At 36.4% G+C, this 19,343-nt stretch overlaps 1 protein-coding gene across 3 annotated transcripts in view; it reads right to left on the minus strand.

The window, feature by feature from the left end:
• hs3st1l1 (heparan sulfate (glucosamine) 3-O-sulfotransferase 1-like1) overlaps positions 1 to 19,343 on the minus strand; it is a 47,690-nt gene that overhangs the window by 14,644 nt on the left and 13,703 nt on the right. The window contains exons 1-2 of one of the 3 annotated variants that reach the window (XM_038284045.1): positions 14,348 to 14,429; positions 13,665 to 13,708 (exon numbers count right to left, since the gene is read on the minus strand). The exons of 1 other annotated variant lie outside the window; for it this stretch is intronic. The gene's annotated coding sequence lies outside the window, so the exon portion shown is untranslated. Of the gene's footprint in view, positions 1 to 13,664; positions 13,709 to 14,347; positions 14,467 to 19,343 lie in introns of those variants that run through there. One more of the 3 variants, XM_038284047.1, reaches the window with a different exon arrangement.

Here is a 19,343-nt window from a genome sequence, read left to right on the forward strand (position 1 = left end):
AACGATCATGTTTTTTTTTTTTTACTGGCAGTGAAACGATCCTACAGCATGTTACTTGCAACCCGAAGCAACATCAAATCGATTTGTTTGGATGGCGAAACAATGTTTCCTGATATCCCAATATCTGCTCTGATAGGATTTTGATTCAATTCAATTTAGAAATCTCCGATGGACATAATTATTTTTCAGCTTTTATTGTCATAACACTGTCACAAGTACAACGCATTGAAATAAACTCTCTGCATTTAACCCATCCCCTTTGGGAGCAGTGGGCTGCCATTGTGTGGCACAGAATGGGGAACAATGTGGGGTTAAAGGTCTTAGCTCAGGGAGTCAGAGTGTTAGTCTGTAAGGGTGGGGCTTGAACTCAGAACCTCTGGATTCCAAGCACAATGCCCTAACCACTAGGCCACCAATTCCCCCCAGCAGCATCATATTAACCTGACTCCGCCAGATGGATTTGCTCTGCATATCCATCTGGAAACCTTCCGTAGAAGTAATTTTGGGAAGGGGCGAAAATACTGGTTAGCTGATTGGCCTATGTTGGTGATAGACGGGCCAAATAAACCAATCAGATCAACCAAGCATATGACGTAACAGAGCGACGACGAAGAGGAGCCAATTGATAGATCAAACTCTTGCCGAAACCAGTCGGGAGAAAAGCAAAAACATCTTTTCCTCTGAGAAAAAGCCTCCAGAGCAGTGTTTTGCTCTTCTTTCAGTGAAGAAATACAGTGTAATTCCGATAAAACTTGCTTGATAGCCACGCTAACGCTAGTTTCATCGGCTGAAGCCGCCATGTTCTTTAGACTAAACTGTCGCGCTTCTCGTTGCGTCACACCTCAACCCGCCTCAAAGCCAACGCTGATTGAACGTTCTTTGGTGAACGGCTCCAAATTTTCTTCAACGGAGAGTCTCCAGACTGAATAGCGAGCGAAACCTTGAAAGCTCGCGAGATCAGGATGGTCTCACGAGGCTAGCATCATATGCCCATCTAACAAAATTCTACACATCAATATGTAAAAAAAAAAATAAAAATAAAAATTGTTGACATTATGACACTGTTATGCCAGATAGTGTATCTTAAAAGTAACTATGTAGATAAATATTTTCATTTTACAGTTGTTGCAATTGGATCATTAATTATTTTATAGATATATGGATATGGATCTTAGTATTGTTGCAGCCCTAATATTATATTCATTTATGTTTCTGTGTGGTTTGATATAAAACCTGTGCAAATTATCAGTCATGAGGGTCATTGCTTGCTATGGATTTTTTATTTGGGCTGATGTCTATTATTTTATTGTTTTATGAATTACTTAAATTTATCTTTTTTTTTTTTAGAAAATAATGTTAAATTCATTAAATAACACTTAAGTTAAATCTTTAAAAGCTATAAACTATGTGCATGTAAATTATTGATGTAGGTAAATGTCTCAACTGTATACTGTAATTTCAAGTTTTTTTTTTTTTTATGTTTGAGCCCATTAAGAGAAATCCCACCTTTCCTGTGAATTATGCACAAGTGTTCCACCAATGCAACTGCATAATACATACTAACTACGGTATGCAAATATCCCAAGTGTGTTGTCAGGTTTAAAGGTATCATCTTTTGTTCTTTCCCCTAAACTACAGCTGGCGTCTGCATGCGGTCCTAAAGAACTTGGAAATCCTTTTACTCTTTGGCACATAAATATCCAATTGGAAGTAATACTACTCAGATCTGCCAGGTTTTTTTTTATCACCACAAATATGTATTCAGTGGTGCAGAACTCCAGGTTCGTCTTCAAACCTTCTGTGATGTACAGTTGCCTGCCAAGTGCTGAATCGATTCAAAACAAGGCAGCAGTTGGCAAGCGAGTAATAATGTATTTAACTGAAAACCACTTCCCACAGGGTAGTGCCTTGTTTGCATTAGAGGTCGTTGTGTTAAGGCGTTAGAGGAAATCAAACCATAGAGTAACTGCAGAAAATTACTTGCAAACTATTAAAAAAACGGACGTATTCTGGTTTATATTGCTATCATTTACTCCAGATTTTCATTTGTCAGACCGACCAGCAGTTAGAACATGACCTGACTTCTAGTTAAGTAGCAGAGGTAAATACATCCCCTTTTTTTGTGTGCGAATGTTGACAAATCAGTCAACCATAACTGTAAGATATGCAGATGAGAAACGGCTTGGACTGACAGTGACAGCTGCACTTTTCTCTCTCAGCCCTTGACCTTGGACTGGAACTCTCACAATATCAAGCTACCTAATCTGCATAAGTAATTCAAGTTGTCGCCTTGCATGCTGGTCATTGATTGTAACATCATCAGGGGGATCAAAGAGTGTGGTGACTCAGTCGTTTATCTGTGCTATGTTTAAAACTTGCGAAGTCATTGGTTTAATCAAAGTGTCTATATCAGACAAACCAGGGTGTTATTAAAGCGCATGTGTGATTTGATCTTGTTTCTTGTGTATATATGTATTTCGATGAGGCTTCTATGGCTATTAACTTAACATATTCCAAAATATTTTCAAAGAAAATGCAATCTTTTACTCGTTGTTACATATGTAAAATGCCCTTCTATTTGCAATATTACAGACTCTGAGTAAGGCAAAGACATGGTCAAAATAATTTGTGCTGATTTAACATCATCTATGAACCATAGATGATGAAAATGTCCAAAGGGGAAAAACATTAATTTATTTATAGTAAGAAGAAAAAAAATATTGAATTTGCTGTTCTGCTTTTCTCTCTTGCCCGCTGCAGGAGGGGCTTTGTTCTCTGCGGCGTCTGTTAATATCTTATATTATGAAAACACCACATGGTGGAATGGAGGAGGAGATGCACAGACAGAGGGAGACCTCCTGTGCAGAAGTGTGGGTGTTGCTCTGGTCTGGTTGGGAAAGAACTCTTGTCTTACAGGTTTGCTTATTTAATGGCCCTCACATAGGATCAAAGTTGACTGATTTGGACATATCACATGGTTATACTAATCTCTTGAACAAAGAGGTTACTTTCAAAAAAATAAAAAGCACCTGTACCAAATTCCTGAACCTTTCCAGGTATTTTCTTGATCTGGCAAAGTGTTTTCCTGGAAACTTTAAGGAACTTTGGAAAGACCAAGAATGCATGTTCCAGACAAGGACTTCTAAGTTTCTAGAAATCATCTAATATTTAGTATGAGCAAAAATCCATCATAGCCTAAGGACTAGTCAAAAGAGTCCTGGAACATTTTACCTTGACTCCCAATTCTTTTAAAACTAAACAGATTATGATTTTCTCTTTGTAAAGAGAGACAATTGTCTTCTGAAAAGCACTGTCTAAGTCTTTTCTCATTTTCTGACAATGGCGGTAAATACAGTATATATAACAAAATTAGGTTTGCGAATCCTGCAAATTCGCTGCGCTCTTTGAAGACGTGGAAAGGGCACATAAAGCAACTGCTTCTCCAGCGGCTGAGAACACAACCAGCGGTGAAGAACTGGATGTTTCCACCGACATTTCGATCACTTTCAGAGAGAGAGACGAAGCAGAGTTAGAAAGGTGTCATCAGATAGCAGAACACACCTTTAGGGCGCAGCTCTGTATGTGTTGGAGCCGATAGCAGAGCCGACAGCGACACACAGTAACAAAAAAAGAAACATACGCAGGTAAACCAGAGAGGAGAAACAGCAAACACAACAGATGATTTGTGGACTTGAAGACGCTGCCTGATTTGTAATTGTTTCAACATTAGAAACTATAGCAACGCATTCATTTCAATATACCCTATGCATTTACATTTCAGTTTTATATTATTTATTCATTTAATTCAGTAATAAAGCATATAAAAGGAGGGCTGCTCATGGTAACCTTTTGAAGTTTGTAAAAACATATATTCTATCTTTAAAATATATCTTCATCCTCAAGCACATATAACTACTGGCTTAGTTCATATGTTATTACAGCTTTCTATTAGTTCTTTAAAAGACGGACTTGAGAAAGACTCATATCTGGTGGAGCTTCTATTGTTATAAACATGATTGACCTTTGCGATTGATCCCTTATTTATTATTTTATAATTAACAATAAGTACCAACAGCTGAGGTTTCTTTTGAGACAAGGAAGAATTTGCTGAGCATTGATCTGTCTGCCAGGCTGTCTACTTTGGCAAGCTTTTCAGTTAGAGCTACTAAAAAAGCATCGCAGTACAAGGCCCTCTTTTATCTGTAAAATATCAAGCCCTTTGCTATAACCTCTCTAGATAATTCAGACCATTCTTGCTTGAGAAAGTTGACAATAAACTGTGCTCAGTCTGACCTGCCCAGCTGTCAGCCGATTTGCTTCAATTCAGTTCAGTTTATTTTGATCGAAAATATTTTTTTACCCCAAAGGGAAATTAGACGTCCCAGTTAAAGCTAAAACAATTAATCAGATTAATTGGTTATTGAAATCATCAACTAATTTAGTAATCGATGAATCGGTAAATGGAGTATATAAAGTCTAAAATGTAGGGATGCACGATATAATCGGCCCCCTATCGGTATCGGCCTGTATCGGCCTTAAAACGGAATATCGGACATCGGCCACCCCACCGATATTTAACCCGATATTTGATCAGCTTCTGAGTTTCTAAAGTCTAAAAAAAAAATAAAATACTACTTCTTCTTCCTCAAAAACGTCTTTTTTACAGACTTAAAAAGACGAGGGGGAAAAATATGCTGATATATTGCCATTTAAAAACACCATATCAATCTCTTTTACTAATGAAATATTGCTATATGTCATCGTTATGCTACGAAATCCCCCGAAAATTTACAAAATTTTGCCATATTTTTATATGTTGATTAGTGCTGTCAATCGATTAAATTTTTTTAATCGCGATTAATCGCATCAATGCCTGAGTTAACTCGCGATTAATCGCATTTTAATCGCAAATTTTTTTCTGATTGAAAATCATTTAAATACTCTCGATGACATACAAAAAATACATACAGGCTAGGTTTGTGCCAATGTTCTTTTTTTTAAATGAGAACAGGTCACAGACACTGATTTATGCCATAGAAACATATGGCAAGAAGATGGGGAGGCATGTAGCAAAAAATAACAAATATGTAGCCAAAAAAAAGGCCCTGAAAACAGGCTGATGTAAAAGACAGTCTTTACAGTTAATACAGTCTTTTGAACAAAGACAAGCATTTTACCCTACTGCTATAAAATGTAGTACAGTTAACATTAGATGTTAATTAACCAAGATAATAATGAACAATTTTCAATCAATACATCAAAATCAATAGACCGACATCACTAGATGGAGGTAGTCTATGCTCTAGAAAGTTACTTTTCAGCCTCTTAACAAAAATGAGAACACACACACACACCCACCCACCCACCCACCCACACACACACCCACCCACCCACACACAGACACACCCACCCACACACACACACACACGATACCGACCTGTGACAGCAAGAGTGCCGTAGCAGATTCCATTTCACCTCAGTAATCTGTTTTCTCAGCGTATTTCAGGTTGCTACTAGTTACCAGACACTCAACTTGTTTGTTGGTGGTGGGGCTTAAAGAAAAGGCACTAGCGTCACCCAGTGTTTTCTTTTTTCCTTGAGGAGCTCCGCTCTCGAAGCCTATGAGAAATGCATACACTGGGGGAAAATAGCCCCGCCTTCCCGCAGGCTGCGGCGGGATGTACTTGGAAAATTTTACCATAAAACCACATAGCGTTAATCTCACGTTAAAAAAATTATCGCCGTTAAAATGGCCTCGCGTTAACGCGATAATAACGCGATAATTTTGACAGCACTAATGTTGATATATTGACGCGGTACCGATCTATTTTACTAACAAAATCTCACAAGAATTTGCAAAATATCACGACAGTTTGTAACAGAACAATGAAATTTCACGAGATTTTGAAAGTAAAATAGATCGATACCGCATTTTTAAAAATCAATTTGATGTCAGCATATGAAAATATATTTGAGTATATTATTTTTCAAAGTGTCAGAAATGGATAACAAAACTGCTATTTTCAATGACTACTTATTTTTGTCCAGCTTTAACATCGATATCGGTTATCGGCTACATGAGTTTTAAAATATCGGCATATCGGATATCGGCCAAAGTCCCAATATCGTGCATCCCTTGAGCAGCAATTATACCAAAGTTTTAACATAATTGCATTTAAGATTAAACTTTTTTTGTCCATCAATATGCTCAATCCAGAACTCTACAAGCGGAAAAGTTTTAGTTTCACCTGGTGAAAATCCATTAATCAAAAAAAATTGACAGATTAATAAATTTACAATTAATTATTAGTTCCAGCCCTAGTCCCGATAACAAAGCTGTGCTTATCTTCTTTTTTCCAGAAAAGTAATAAAACTGAAATCCAATTTTGCATTATTGCTGCAGCAAGCAACAATGCACAGTTTTAGCATACTTATTTTTGAGCAACCTGCTGTCGACCTGAACTATTTATACAAACTTCCCTTCTATTTTGATTTTTGGTCGACTTTTACCAGTCAAATTTTAACAAACAAATATGGCCGTTTTGGGACATGGTTCTATTTTATGTCTTTCAACACAATAGAATGTAAAATATTTCCTATTTTTTGCAATATTATTATGCATTTTTATGCATATCTTTGTTCATTTAAGAAACCAAGTCACAAGCAAATCAATTAAACTAATATCTCATCAAACAACATTGAGTTCAACTTTTTTTTTCAGTTTTTATTTTTTGCAAAATTTAATAAACAATATTTTTCAAAAGTATTTGACTCCCACCCAAAAAAAAGCAAATTTATGAAAAGCTTGATTTGGCTTAGCTTTTGACAACACAGCTGAACCAAACATTTCTGTGTAAAGAAAAACCTAAAACATTTCTCAGTGACTGTAGCATTTTAACAAAAGACATAAAGCGTACATGCACTTCTGAGCCTCTCATTGCACCACACAAGCAAATAAAATCAGTCACCTCTGTGCTTATTGTTGAGAAACAGCCTTGTAATTTCCTACTTGCAGGGCAAACTAGATTGTAAAAGAAGTGTTTATCTATAATAACAATCTCCAGCTCCATTTCCCTGTGCTGATGCTCTGCCTCTCAGGCAGGAGAGCACCTCAGAGGCTTCAGCGGGCATTGAAAAGGGGAATGCAAATCATCCTACTTTCACCTATTGCAGCTTTGTGTCCTGTCTCTCCTAATTGTTTACCGTGTTGGCATTTGCTAGGACTCCACACTGCTGCTTGAGTAGAACTAAGCTGTTTTTAGCTTTCCTCTGCGCAAGCTTGAAACTTTGCCCGTGAGCGAATGAAAACTCCCGTGCCAGCTGGGTTTAACATCTGCTTCAGAACTGAGATTCTGCAGGCATCGAGACTCTGTTTGCTATGGAGTGCAAAGCACTACTCTTTGTTATTTTATTCTCTTTCTTCTTAGCTTTGTAGCAAAGATGACCCTTCGAAAGATTTGCCTGCCATTTTGATGACCTGTTTAATGTCCATACTGTGGGTTTAGCTCATTTTAAATCATGCAAAAAGAACAGCTTGGTAGTTAGGTAAGAAATGTGTAAATAATTCACCCATTTATAAAACTGCAAGAAGCCGTCTGTGACTTAATGGCAGTATCCACTCATGTGCGGATCTGGCAGTGTGACAGAATCAGGTTAAGAAGATAGAGGGAATAAAATAGCATGTCACTTCAGCAGGGTGACTCTAATAGAAAAGAAGAGCTTTGTCTAAGCCAGAGTAATGCTTAACCAAAGAGCTTAAGTTAGTGCCCTGGTAAAGCTAATGAGTGTGGGTTATTATTTCTTTCAAAAGAGCTCCTGCACTCTGTATCCTTTTGCTTGCAGAACCAATGCCCAGTCAAAGATTAATCAATACAAGCCTCATAAGGAATACTCTTGAACTGCAGTACTAAGGGAGATCTCACTGTCTCTTTTATCTGTAGCATCTTGTTGTGTCATTGTTCATGAATAAGTCATCATTCCTGCTCACGATTCCCCTCTGGCTTATTGCTGTAAACCCAACTGAAGAGTTTATGGGAGATAAGAGGCGAAAAAGGTCGCCGGTCCAATAACTGTTTTTATCACCCAAGGTTCTGCAGCAGCGGCTGTTTTTATGTGCGAATCTGCCGGAAAGCAATTCTTAATTAGAGAAGTTTGTGGAGCCAGCAGCAAAGGGCCTAATGGGGGAATAAGAAGAATCGGGGAGAGCGTATTTGTGGAATTACTTGCTGGCTCGCTTTGTAACTGTGCCTTATAGCGATGTAGAGAAAACTGCATCAATGAAAGAGGCCCTTTAAAATGTTTGCTTAGGTGCTGGAGATGTGTTTGTCTAGACAAGTCTGAGTCGTTTTTAAAATTAGTTCAGCTTATTGATTTTTAGGAGGCTAATCTTTATTAAAGGAGCCTGGCTTGTCAATGGAATTACTGCCTTTCCCATCAAGGTGAGAGGATTCTATTTCCGATTATTGGGGTGGGACTAAAGAGCTGAGGATGGTAGGAAATGCAGTGTTTTAAACAGGACTAATCCTATTAGTCTAAAAGTTTATTAAAACTATATAAAGTCTTCATTTGTTTTGTAAAATCTAGCACCAGGAGCCTGGAAAGCTGGTAGATTTTGACATAAAACCACTTGTCTTAGCGTGAATTTTTAAAAGAGCAAATTCAAGTAAACTCAAAAATTCTGCCCCTCTCAATCCGGATTGATTTGTTTTTAATGTCCAATAGCAAGTGATCCAAAAATCTCAGCGAATGAGATGACAGATGACAGATGAAACATAGTCTACAGTAAAAATCTGAGGCATGTTAAAATAATTTAATATAAACTCAAATATAGATCTGAAACTAGAGAAGCCTCCATTCAGAACAAGTTGTAGAAACTCGAGCCTGGTTGATCCGAAAAAATGTAGCTCTAATAATCTAATCCAGCAATAATAAAACGCATACTTAACAGATTCTTGACTTCATTAGGATGCAACAGGTTTGATTGTTTATAAAAGATTAAAGGAAAAGTCCGGTCAGCAAGGAATAATCAATGGATCATTATCTATACCGAAAACTAAAACATTTGTGGTGATTTAATGAATTTAGCGCTAATCAGAAAAAAAATAAAAATAATAATTTTCATCGAGATCACTGAGTCTGGGAGCGGCCATTTTTGCCCAAATATAGTAACACCTCACTCCTGACATCTTCCGGCAGTGACGTCACGGTGTGGTAAGCCTAGCGCCATTCTCCATACAAATTCACGAGAGCTATAGTTAAGCGGACAATTCCCACGTGCATGTCAGTTGGATGTTGTAAAAGTGAAGAAAAAAAATGTGTTATTTCACCTTTCCGATTCCTGATCCTCCACGGACGGGTTTGTCGTTGGATTGCCAACTTGAAGAGAAAGGATTTGCCATTGAACTTCTGCCCAACATTATATGTTGCCAATATTTAAAAAAAGAAGGTTTTCAAGATGACTTGGATAGTAGTGCGTTGTGACAAACACCAGATACAGCACTGGGACTTGATCAACAGCCGATACCGCACCGTGACGTCACAAACCAGTAGGTGGCAGTAGTGTTCTTTGACGAACATGGATGCCTCCGGTAAAGCAAATTAAAATGAAAATTACTAATAATTAAAACACATCATTTATTGAACAGTATGTCAGAAGTTTGAATTCTGAATATGACCGGACTTTTCCTTTTATAAAAACAAAACGGGCAGCACTAACTTTGGTTTCAAAGTTGGCTATTTTTATCATGTTTTGTAATGACTGCATTATAATGAGTCATTGATGAGAGGTCACCATAGACACACTAACCTCCCCCCTGGAAAAGAAGCCTATTTACCATAGACCCAAAAGAGTAGAGGTCCTCTGTACTTTTCAGGAATTTAATTGAAATTTTTGACACTGCAACGTTAAGTTACGGGCTCTACAGTTTGTATTGCAGCAATTTAACATCCATTTTTGTAATTAATGTGGTCTTCATACATTTTTAAAAAGAATACCTTTTACTGAACAATAACATTTAATGGAAGTTTTGTGAACCATACTTCTTACATGATAAAGTTAAAAAGGGATGTCGTTTTTTTTTATCTAATTATGACTCTACGTATTTGCTTCTTATTCTTTATTTTTCTTTGTCACAAAGTTCCACCTTTGACAGATGTGGATTTGGGATAAAAGGCGACAGTCAGTCAAATTTTAATTAGCAAACTTGGCAGACAATCTTTAACCATTTGAGAGCAGATAATAACCAGGATCTTGTGTTCCCCAGTCGCTTGCAAATGAAACGGAGAAAATAAAAGAAGAAAATTAATTACTTATTTTCCCAGACACAGAAATCTTGTCCTTGATTGAATATTTTAAAAACACCATAGTAATTGTAACCATGAAGCATTGGTTAGGTTGGGAGAAAGTTCTGTGTTTTGTGGCTGAAAGGGAGTCCTCTCAGAACAATGCTGCTATAAAGCCAGGAAAAAAGGTTACCCTCTTCAGAATGAAGTCCTAAATTTATCAAACAGTGGAACGTTAGTCAGGAAGTGTGCTGCTTTTCTCATCAGCTCCTGCTGTAAAGCCCAGATTAACTATCACCCTGTGTATTCAGAGAGTGGATTGCTCCACAGTTTGTCTGATAATATCTGTTTCGAGCACAAACCACGCTTCTCCTGGTATTTAACAAAGATTAACTTTAAATTGATGATTAACCTTTGTAATCCTGTGCGCATATCGAAAATGGCTTGCTTGTCTTTACCACAGCCCACAAAAGAGACGCTGCATTATCGTTTAGGGGAAAATTGAAGCACAGAAAGTAAATGAGGCGGTGTTATCTGCCCGGTGCTCGGCTGGATAATGAAGACAAATCTCCAGACTAGGGAGCCATCTCATAATGAATCCTAACAGATGAATTTTTTTGACTTCTTAGCGTGAATCTTTTAATAAAACACCAGTAGGAACCTGACAAGCAATTGCTAGCTGTGTCTTGCAAAACATTCAACTTTTCTCACGGGAATGAGGAGCAGCCATTGTTTAGATGGCTGTATTACCCAGTAATCAGACATTAAATGAGTAATTTCTCCATATTTAACTCCAACCAGGGAGGTAATGGTTTAATTTGCTGGGCAATGAGTTTTCCCATGCGGATGCGCCTTGCATTAAATCACAGCATCTGTTGCTCTACCAAACATTCATTTAAAAATCTTTTCTCAAATACTTTCAAACATCAGCAGCTGAGAAAGAAAAGTCATTAGTTAACTTTTTGATCACCTTTGTCACCCTTAAACCTCAAACTCTCAGCGGTTTTAATACATTTAGTCATACATTCATTTTTGTCTAAATCAGGCATGCCGAAAGTCCTCAAGAGCTGCTGTCCTGCAGGTTTTAGAGGTTTCCCTGCTTCAGCACAGCTGATTCTGATTATTACAGTTCAGTAAAAGCTTGCTAATCGGAATCAGCTGTGCTGAAGCAGGGAAACCTTTTAATAGAGGGGTCACCAACCTTCTCAGGGCTGAGAGCTACTTCACGGGTCATAGGAAGGGCTACCAATACTGATCTATGAACTGGAGGGGCCAGCGTTCACCTAGAATTGATTCATAATAAACATCTTTAATGATTCTTTTAATTTTATTTTCTTTTTTAAATATTGTCATTCTGATAACTCTATAAATGTAAGAGTGATTAAAAAAAGAGCAACAAAATAAAATAAAATTTTAAACTTAGCCCACTGGTGAGTTGTTCTGATTCAGACGATACAGAGGGCACCCTGTGAGGTCCCCGAGGGCCTCTTTGTTGCCGTGGGCACCACGTTGGTAACCCCTGCTCTAAAACCTGCAGGACATCACGACTTTGATCAGAATTTCTGGCAACAAGTCTGGTTTCATTCCAGTTAAGATCCATATCTGCCCATGTTTAAAAATAGAACAACTAGTACTATTAAATTCCTATATTAAAGATTAACCACTATGTGCTGAATAATTTTCTGTCATAACATGTGAAAGAAGCTCTTATAAGGCTACCTTTCCTGGTTTTTTAACAGGGCAGATTTTTTAGGAGTCTGGTGGGGTTTAATACACCTTTATATTGATGAAACAAATGCACACATAAACAGCCCTGCTAACAATCAGATAGACCACCAGTCCGTTTCACAGCCTGCTCTGTTACATGATGCACTTATGTAAATACTAAATCCTACATTTCCATGTAATTTTTCTCAAAAGATGTCTTCTACACAATAGTTCTTATTTTCTTTGAAGATTTAAGGTTTGCTTATTTTATATTTTTCTTCTTAGGGTTTTCCATATCTGTAACGGTGTCCTCCAGAGATGCTTAATTTTATTTTTTTATGATTGTTTAAAACTTATTTCTATATTCTGTATGTGCATTCTGAGATAGCTATCTCTACCAAATTCCATTATAGTCTAATGATTACAGTGAAGATGCTTAATTCTTGGATTGATGAATTTAGCTGGAGAAACTGTTCAATGTATGTCATGTGGGTTAAACTAATTTCTGACGCGCTTTGTTTTTGTTTTTTTTTGTGGTTATTCTGCCATCATTTGATTTTTTTTACCCACTTTAACTCAAAACTCTAAGCAAGTTTATTCTTCATTGCCAACTTAAGACTTTATCTTATCTGTGAAATTTGTAATTTGTGGCTCCCCCAACTGTAATCTCTGATTGCTTCCCAGAGCAAAATAAAAAAAAAAAAAACGGGATGAACATTACCTAAAAAAAAAGCGTCCGTCTCTGTTGAGGGAAATTGTTTCAAATTCAAATTTCTCTCTTAGCTCCTGCTGAGATTAGTCCGACAATTTACCATAAATCTTTGGCTTAACTCAGTAATTTATAAATATATTCAACAATAAACTTTAAATATAAAAATAATCACCAGCTGGCAACAGCAGTCATTATAACTTTACAATAAAATGGAGAATGCCATATTAGTATTACATCTGAGATTTCTGTGGTGAATTCATAGTCTTATAAGCTTATGTTAATTGAAGCTCAAACCTCTAAGAACAGACTTTTTCCACTAACAACCAGTTTGCCCTTGGCTCCAGTGATTACAGCTTGAGCTGCACAGTATTTGTAAATTGGATTACGATTTAATTGTTTCCAATAGTCGAAATTACCTTTAACATCATCCCATCATCTAATAGGAGCTCCAAAGTCCATTAAAAATAATAGTGATGCAATAATAATATTGATATGATAATATATTGCCCCCTTACTTAGATTTTAATGTGTAAAGCTTTCTGTTCTATAGCAGTTTTTCTCTTCTGCAGGGAGCAGTACTGGAACTAGTGTAGCAACTCAGTTTACTACAGTTCCCACGAAGATAAAACCATTGAATTTGAGTTTGTTTTTTTTGTGCACATTGGGCTTTTTATTGACCATCCATTAGAGGTGTCCATGGGGCCCTAGCACTAAATATTTACATTTAACCAAAAAGCATAATATTATAAGTGTTTCTTGTAAGTGCAGACAAAAAAATACTGTTACAAACTTACATAATTTCCAAACAGATTGTTTCTTAAAGAGCTTTTTAGCACATTCGAGAAAATAAACACACTAAAAATCTTGAACTGATTAACTGTAACCTTGAATTTCGTATTCTGAACTGAGATAACAGCTTAAGGCTAAAGTGCCTGAGTCCAGTCGTAAAAAGTAAATTACTCACCAAAGAGGAATTCAACCAGTAGTTTCTTATGTGTTGGAGACAAGCTGCATATAAAAATCGAAGGGATAGTAAATCTTTCAAACTAAACTTTTGCACCTCTAGTTTAAAAGTTGTTATTCAGCTATAGTTTATCTTTACTACTATTTTGCGTTTATTAGTTGATAAACAGAAAAATATTGCATTTTCTTATATTTTTCTTTTCTCATTTAATAAGCTTAAAAATCTACAATCAAAAAATCTGCAGGGTAAAATAATCCCTGAATTATTATATGCTATCTGCAGATTCTCAATAGCAAATTTCTGATTAGTTAAACATTTGTTCTATTTGTGAGACATCAAACTATGTTTTTTTGGTAGTTTTTTGCAACATACTACAAAATAATCTCATATCATTCTCCTAAGTATTTTTCATAATTATGTAAATCCTCTTTGACCATCCATATGAAACCCATTCTCTTGATAATAAATTACATTTTACATAAACTGAAAACTGAATAACTAAATATATCACATATTAAGGTGACCATAGAAAACATCACATCCAGAAAATCTATATAATTAAATAAACAGCAAATCCATTTGTAGGTAAGACTGTCCAAAACAATTTTGAATCAACTTATTTAAAAAAAAAAATGTTTCTTAATCTTAATGTAAAAGCAGGATACAAAATACATTAGGCTCACCTTTCAGCATCACTCTGTAAGATGACCAAAATACTGGGTCTAAAGAAGTTGTTGTATCAGCGAATGCCTAGTCCGGAGAAACAAGCGGATCAAAGCCGCACAGCATAATCCTATTGCCTTTTGTTAAATGGATATAACATACGGAGAAGCACATGTGACAAGACTTTGCTTGAGACACTCTGGGTCAAAGTCTGTCTGGTAATCCCATTAAAAACAACAGCTATTATTATTATGAGTTACCTGTAAAACAGATTTTTCAATATAATTATAGAGAGTAAAATATTCCCTTTGAATTATATGTTCAGAAAACTCCAGGTTTTAGAAAAGTTGACTAAATATGTCTGTCTGATCAGAACATGAGCTGCCCTATTACTAAAAGTTTGTCAGTAACACCCGCACCATATTTTTCCACAGAGATTTTAAAGGTTAAACCTAAATTAGATCTGCAAGATTATCAAACATATGAACACTCTAAACCACATGGGTATTTGTTAAAACAGTTTTTTTTTTTACTTGATGCCATATTTGCATTGCTTTTTAAGGTCAGGTGTTGTCCTCTTAGATGATATCCATATTTCAGTTTTTGGAGAAACAAAAACAGAACTAACATATATTGATTGAGCTTGAGTTTTTCCAGCAATATGTGCTGAATCTTTGGAGATGATCAGCAAACCCTTAATAGCTAAGTAAGAGAATTTAACAGACAGCAAGGCATGATTTTTGTTGAGATAAAATATGTTCTAGATGTGACTGGGGAGCCTCAGCTCAAATAATTAGTCTTAATGTTTTTCTGTAGAAATGTATTAAATGTTTATTACAGCTTAATTTCTGTTAATTTTAAACGGTAGCTGAATCTGTTTTTCTGTACCATTCAAAGATGAAAACTGATGGAAACAAAATGTCAGGGATTAGTAATTCCTCAAGGTTTCAACTCCATCTACTTTATCTAAAAGTAACTCTTCACATTTGTTTCTCAAGTGAAAATCTGGATTTCTCAAAAAAAAAAAACAAGGTATATATTTTTATTAACTTCTAAGATGAAAAAAACCATTCTTTGTTAAGCTTTCACAATGTTTGGAAGTATATTACTGAGACTATGGCACAAAATAGGATCCAGAGAAAAGGATCTGACCAGGATTAATAATGTCTTATTCATGCTTTAAGAAAGAGTGTTTTACAACGAGGGCTCAAGCCTTGTAGGGAGCTGTCCAAGGTGCTGAAAGAAACTGTTCATCTTGCTTTTTTTGGAAGGAGAAAGCCCCGGAGAGCTCCTGCCTTTCTGCTGCCGAGTGGGAAATACTGCTTCGCTTAAACCTGAAATTGAACTTTCCCAGATGTAATTCTTCTACCTTTGGTTTTATGTCGCTCTCTTTTTTTATGGTTAAAGGAGGAGGACACATAAAACGCACACATTAACACATCTACATCTGTTTGTGTATGCATTCAGGTTTGAATGCACAACATCATATACCCTAAAAATACATTACTTTAGAATTTGCATTCTATTTTTGGTCTTAGCTATATTTGGTCTCATGAACAACACATTATAAAACTATATCCCACAGAGCTTTACATTGTGATATTACAACCAAAAAATTCTATCAATGTTTTGCATTATATGTAATAGGCAAGCACAAGGAATGGAATAATTATGAGGTGAAAGCATAATTTCATTCACTGATCTATAATGCTCTTTCAAATATCAAAAGAAAGAGACTAAAGCTAGAATTAACGATTGTAAACTTAAAGGGATAGTTCGGTATTTTTGACATGAATCTGTATGGCATCCCCATCACCAGTGGCATGCAATCACACTGACTTACCCCTGGCAGCGTCCTGTGAGCAGAGTTATCGTCCAGTTTTGGTCAAGCCGAAAGTAGTCCGGCAGGTTTTTAGGACCAGCTAGGAGCTAGGCGGAGGGAGACATGCATCTGGCTGTTGTTGAGCTCGCTGTCTGAATGACGGCGCGCAGTGATACGAACAGAGAGAAAATAGGACCAATTGATAACGACGTGTGACTTTTTCCACTACAATGTTTTTGGGATGCAAAAATATCACTCTTTTGAAAACATTATGTTTTGGGAAGAGAAAAGTTTTATTTCGCTGGTCCTAAAAACCTGCCGGACTACTTTCGGCTTGACCAAAACTGGACGATAACTCTGCTCACAGGACGCTGCCAGGGGTAAGTCAGTGTGATTGCATGCCACTGGTGATGGGGATGCCATACAGATTCATGTCAAAAATACCGAACTATCCCTTTAAAATCATACGGTTTACAGATATTTTTATACACTTTTCTAAGGTCCACATTTGTGTGACCCCTTTTGCTATAATATTTTTGTTTGCTCCTGCAGCACCAGAATTTCCCCATTGTGGGACAATAAAGGGATTTTCTATTCTATTCTAAATGCTAAAACAGATCACTGAAAACAAAACAATATCCAAAGTACATATCTGCTTTCTCCTTAAGCTAGGCTTAAGAGAAGAATAAAAATATTAATAATTAATTAAAAAAATAGAATTATTAATAATTTACTTGGCTGTCTGTTTTGGGTGGAAATTATTTCTTAAACCCTCTGGGCTGGACAGAAATCAGGGATTTAGCATATACACTTTAAGGAAATGAGGAAGTGTGCTGCACTTATGAGTTTTCCAAAACAAGCAGGGCGGTTTAAAATCAATTTAACAAAAACAGGAGGCCTATAATAATAATATTAGATGGGGATTATATGTGCACATTTGGAGGTATTTGTTAAAAGATGGGCAGCTGTCTTTTGAACAAGCTTGAGGCCATTTAGGTTTGACTTGGCCACAACCATAGTATGCAGTTCCTAAAGGCATGGGTGGCCTTCTCCAGGTCAGTGTAATCTATAAAAGGATAAACAAAGATGCAACTCAAGTAAAGCTTGTCCTGAATGCTAAATAAATGTTATTTGAAATGTAAAATCCATATTGACAATTATACCCATAGTTTTAAAATTGTTTCTTAAATCCAAATTTAAAATGCTGACATCTAAAGTCCCATTGGAGCCAAATTAAAAATATTCAGTCATTTTTTTTTAACTAGAAACAAAAAGAAAATAGTTCACAGCAGTATTGTTATCCAATAAAAAATGGAGGGAGTCACTGCAAACTGGTTTCAGAGGAAAGTAAATCTCTAGATCATCTGCCTAGCAGTGTGAGGATAACCAGTGCTGAGCAGCATACCGAGTGAAAGCAGAGAAGAGGTGAAATTATTATTCATGACAAAGAAAGTTTTATCTCTCAGGTAAGAGGTGAACCACTTCACTGCTATCCTAACAATACCAGCACAGCTTTTTATTCTCAAGAAAAAATACATAAATAAAATAATAATCTACTGTATCAAAGATATCAATTTGGAGAGAAAACGTTTTTTCAAAATTCTCTGGAAAAAAAGGTTAGTCAGATAGAAAGAAGCATCTGTAAACATAAATTTGTGAGTGTTTGACTGATTCTCAAAGATTCAGCTCTATAGATTTACAGGACTAATCTAAAACATCTAAATCTAAAACTGTAAAATAATTTAATCTAAACCATTCCCCTGAGGGTCTGACAATTTTTAAGAATTTCTAGCAAATCCATAAAAAACAAATTAAAAGGAATATGCCTCAATAACTGAACAATTTGATGAGTGCTAAGTTCCCAGAACAGCATTTGAAAACATTTTGATTGTTGCATCTCGGTAAAACTCTTGTGCCTGATAAATATGCATACCTCAATGTACTGTGTTCACCAGTACCAGGGTTCCTACAGCATAAGGCAAGTTAAATTCAAGACTTTTTAAGACTTTTTAATGCCACTTGAAAAAAAAATTTAAGACCAAATTTACAAGAAACACAAGAAAAACCTGCTTGCGACAACTTAACCCAAAGGTTTATTATAACATAAACCTTTTGTTTTAGCAGTAAACAAAACAAGCAGTTTTAAAGCCACAACACAACCAGTGCTAAGTCTTTTTTGCAGCTATTTTTCTTTGTATCGTTTTCTTAGTATGTTTGATTTGGTGATAAGTGGAGGCGTTGCAGAGACAAGGGTGGAACAAAACTGAGAAATAGCGCCTGTTTGTCGGTAACTCGATTTTGACGCTTTGTGTTTTGTGCTTCGCGTGTGTGACTCCACTGCCTTAATTCCCATCGTTCCAAGCTTGAATCGCTTCTTGCACAAAATACACTGAGCCTCATGTATGTTCCCTGGTACTGGTTTTAGCCATGGAGAAAACTCTTGGCTGGATAGCCAGTTCTGTTACATTTACACTTGCTCATATTTTCCAGACAAAAAGTTAAAGGAATAATACACCCAAAACATGATTAGCCTTCATTTTCTACTCTCCCCCATGCTGAACAACACTCTGGAGTACTTTTTTGATATCTCAAATGCATCTGGAGATCTGGGAGGCTTCTTGCTGTCTGCTGACATTCAAATAATGGAGGTCTATGGCGCCCGAGGCAGAAAGGTCCATAAAAGTCCACAAAAAACGTTTCAATATTCCTCCATACTGCTCGTCCAATGTATTCCAAGTGTCCTGAGTGGGTAGCATCCAGAATTTACTCGAAACGAAGTCATTTAGAATGTTTTTAGAGCATAAACAGTAGTGTATAGGATTTCCTGAAAGCGCGCACATGCGCATTCACGATGCTACGGAAGCCGGCAGACCAAACCAGCGCATTCAGCTCGGCAAAGAACTCATGCTCTTCCTCAACACTGAAGTCCTCAGACATTTTCTTTCGTTGTTTCTTTCTTTGCACAGGTAAACAGCACATTTCTTCTTCTACGCTTGCATTATTGGCAGAGCAGACGCTGAATGCGCACTTTCATCTGGTTTGGTCTGCCGGCTTCCGTAGCATTGTGATTACAAAAATAAATCGTAATAAAATAATCCTATTTATGATTTTTTAAGAATTAAGACCTACGAAAGACTGATTTAAGACATTTTAATACCAATTAAGGCCTTAGTTTTATTTTGAAGAATTCAATG

The sequence above is a fragment of the Cyprinodon tularosa genome, unplaced genomic scaffold, assembly GCF_016077235.1.
Source record: "Cyprinodon tularosa strain WSP-4 unplaced genomic scaffold, ASM1607723v1 ctg199, whole genome shotgun sequence".
NCBI classification, from domain to species: Eukaryota; Metazoa; Chordata; class Actinopteri; order Cyprinodontiformes; family Cyprinodontidae; genus Cyprinodon; species Cyprinodon tularosa.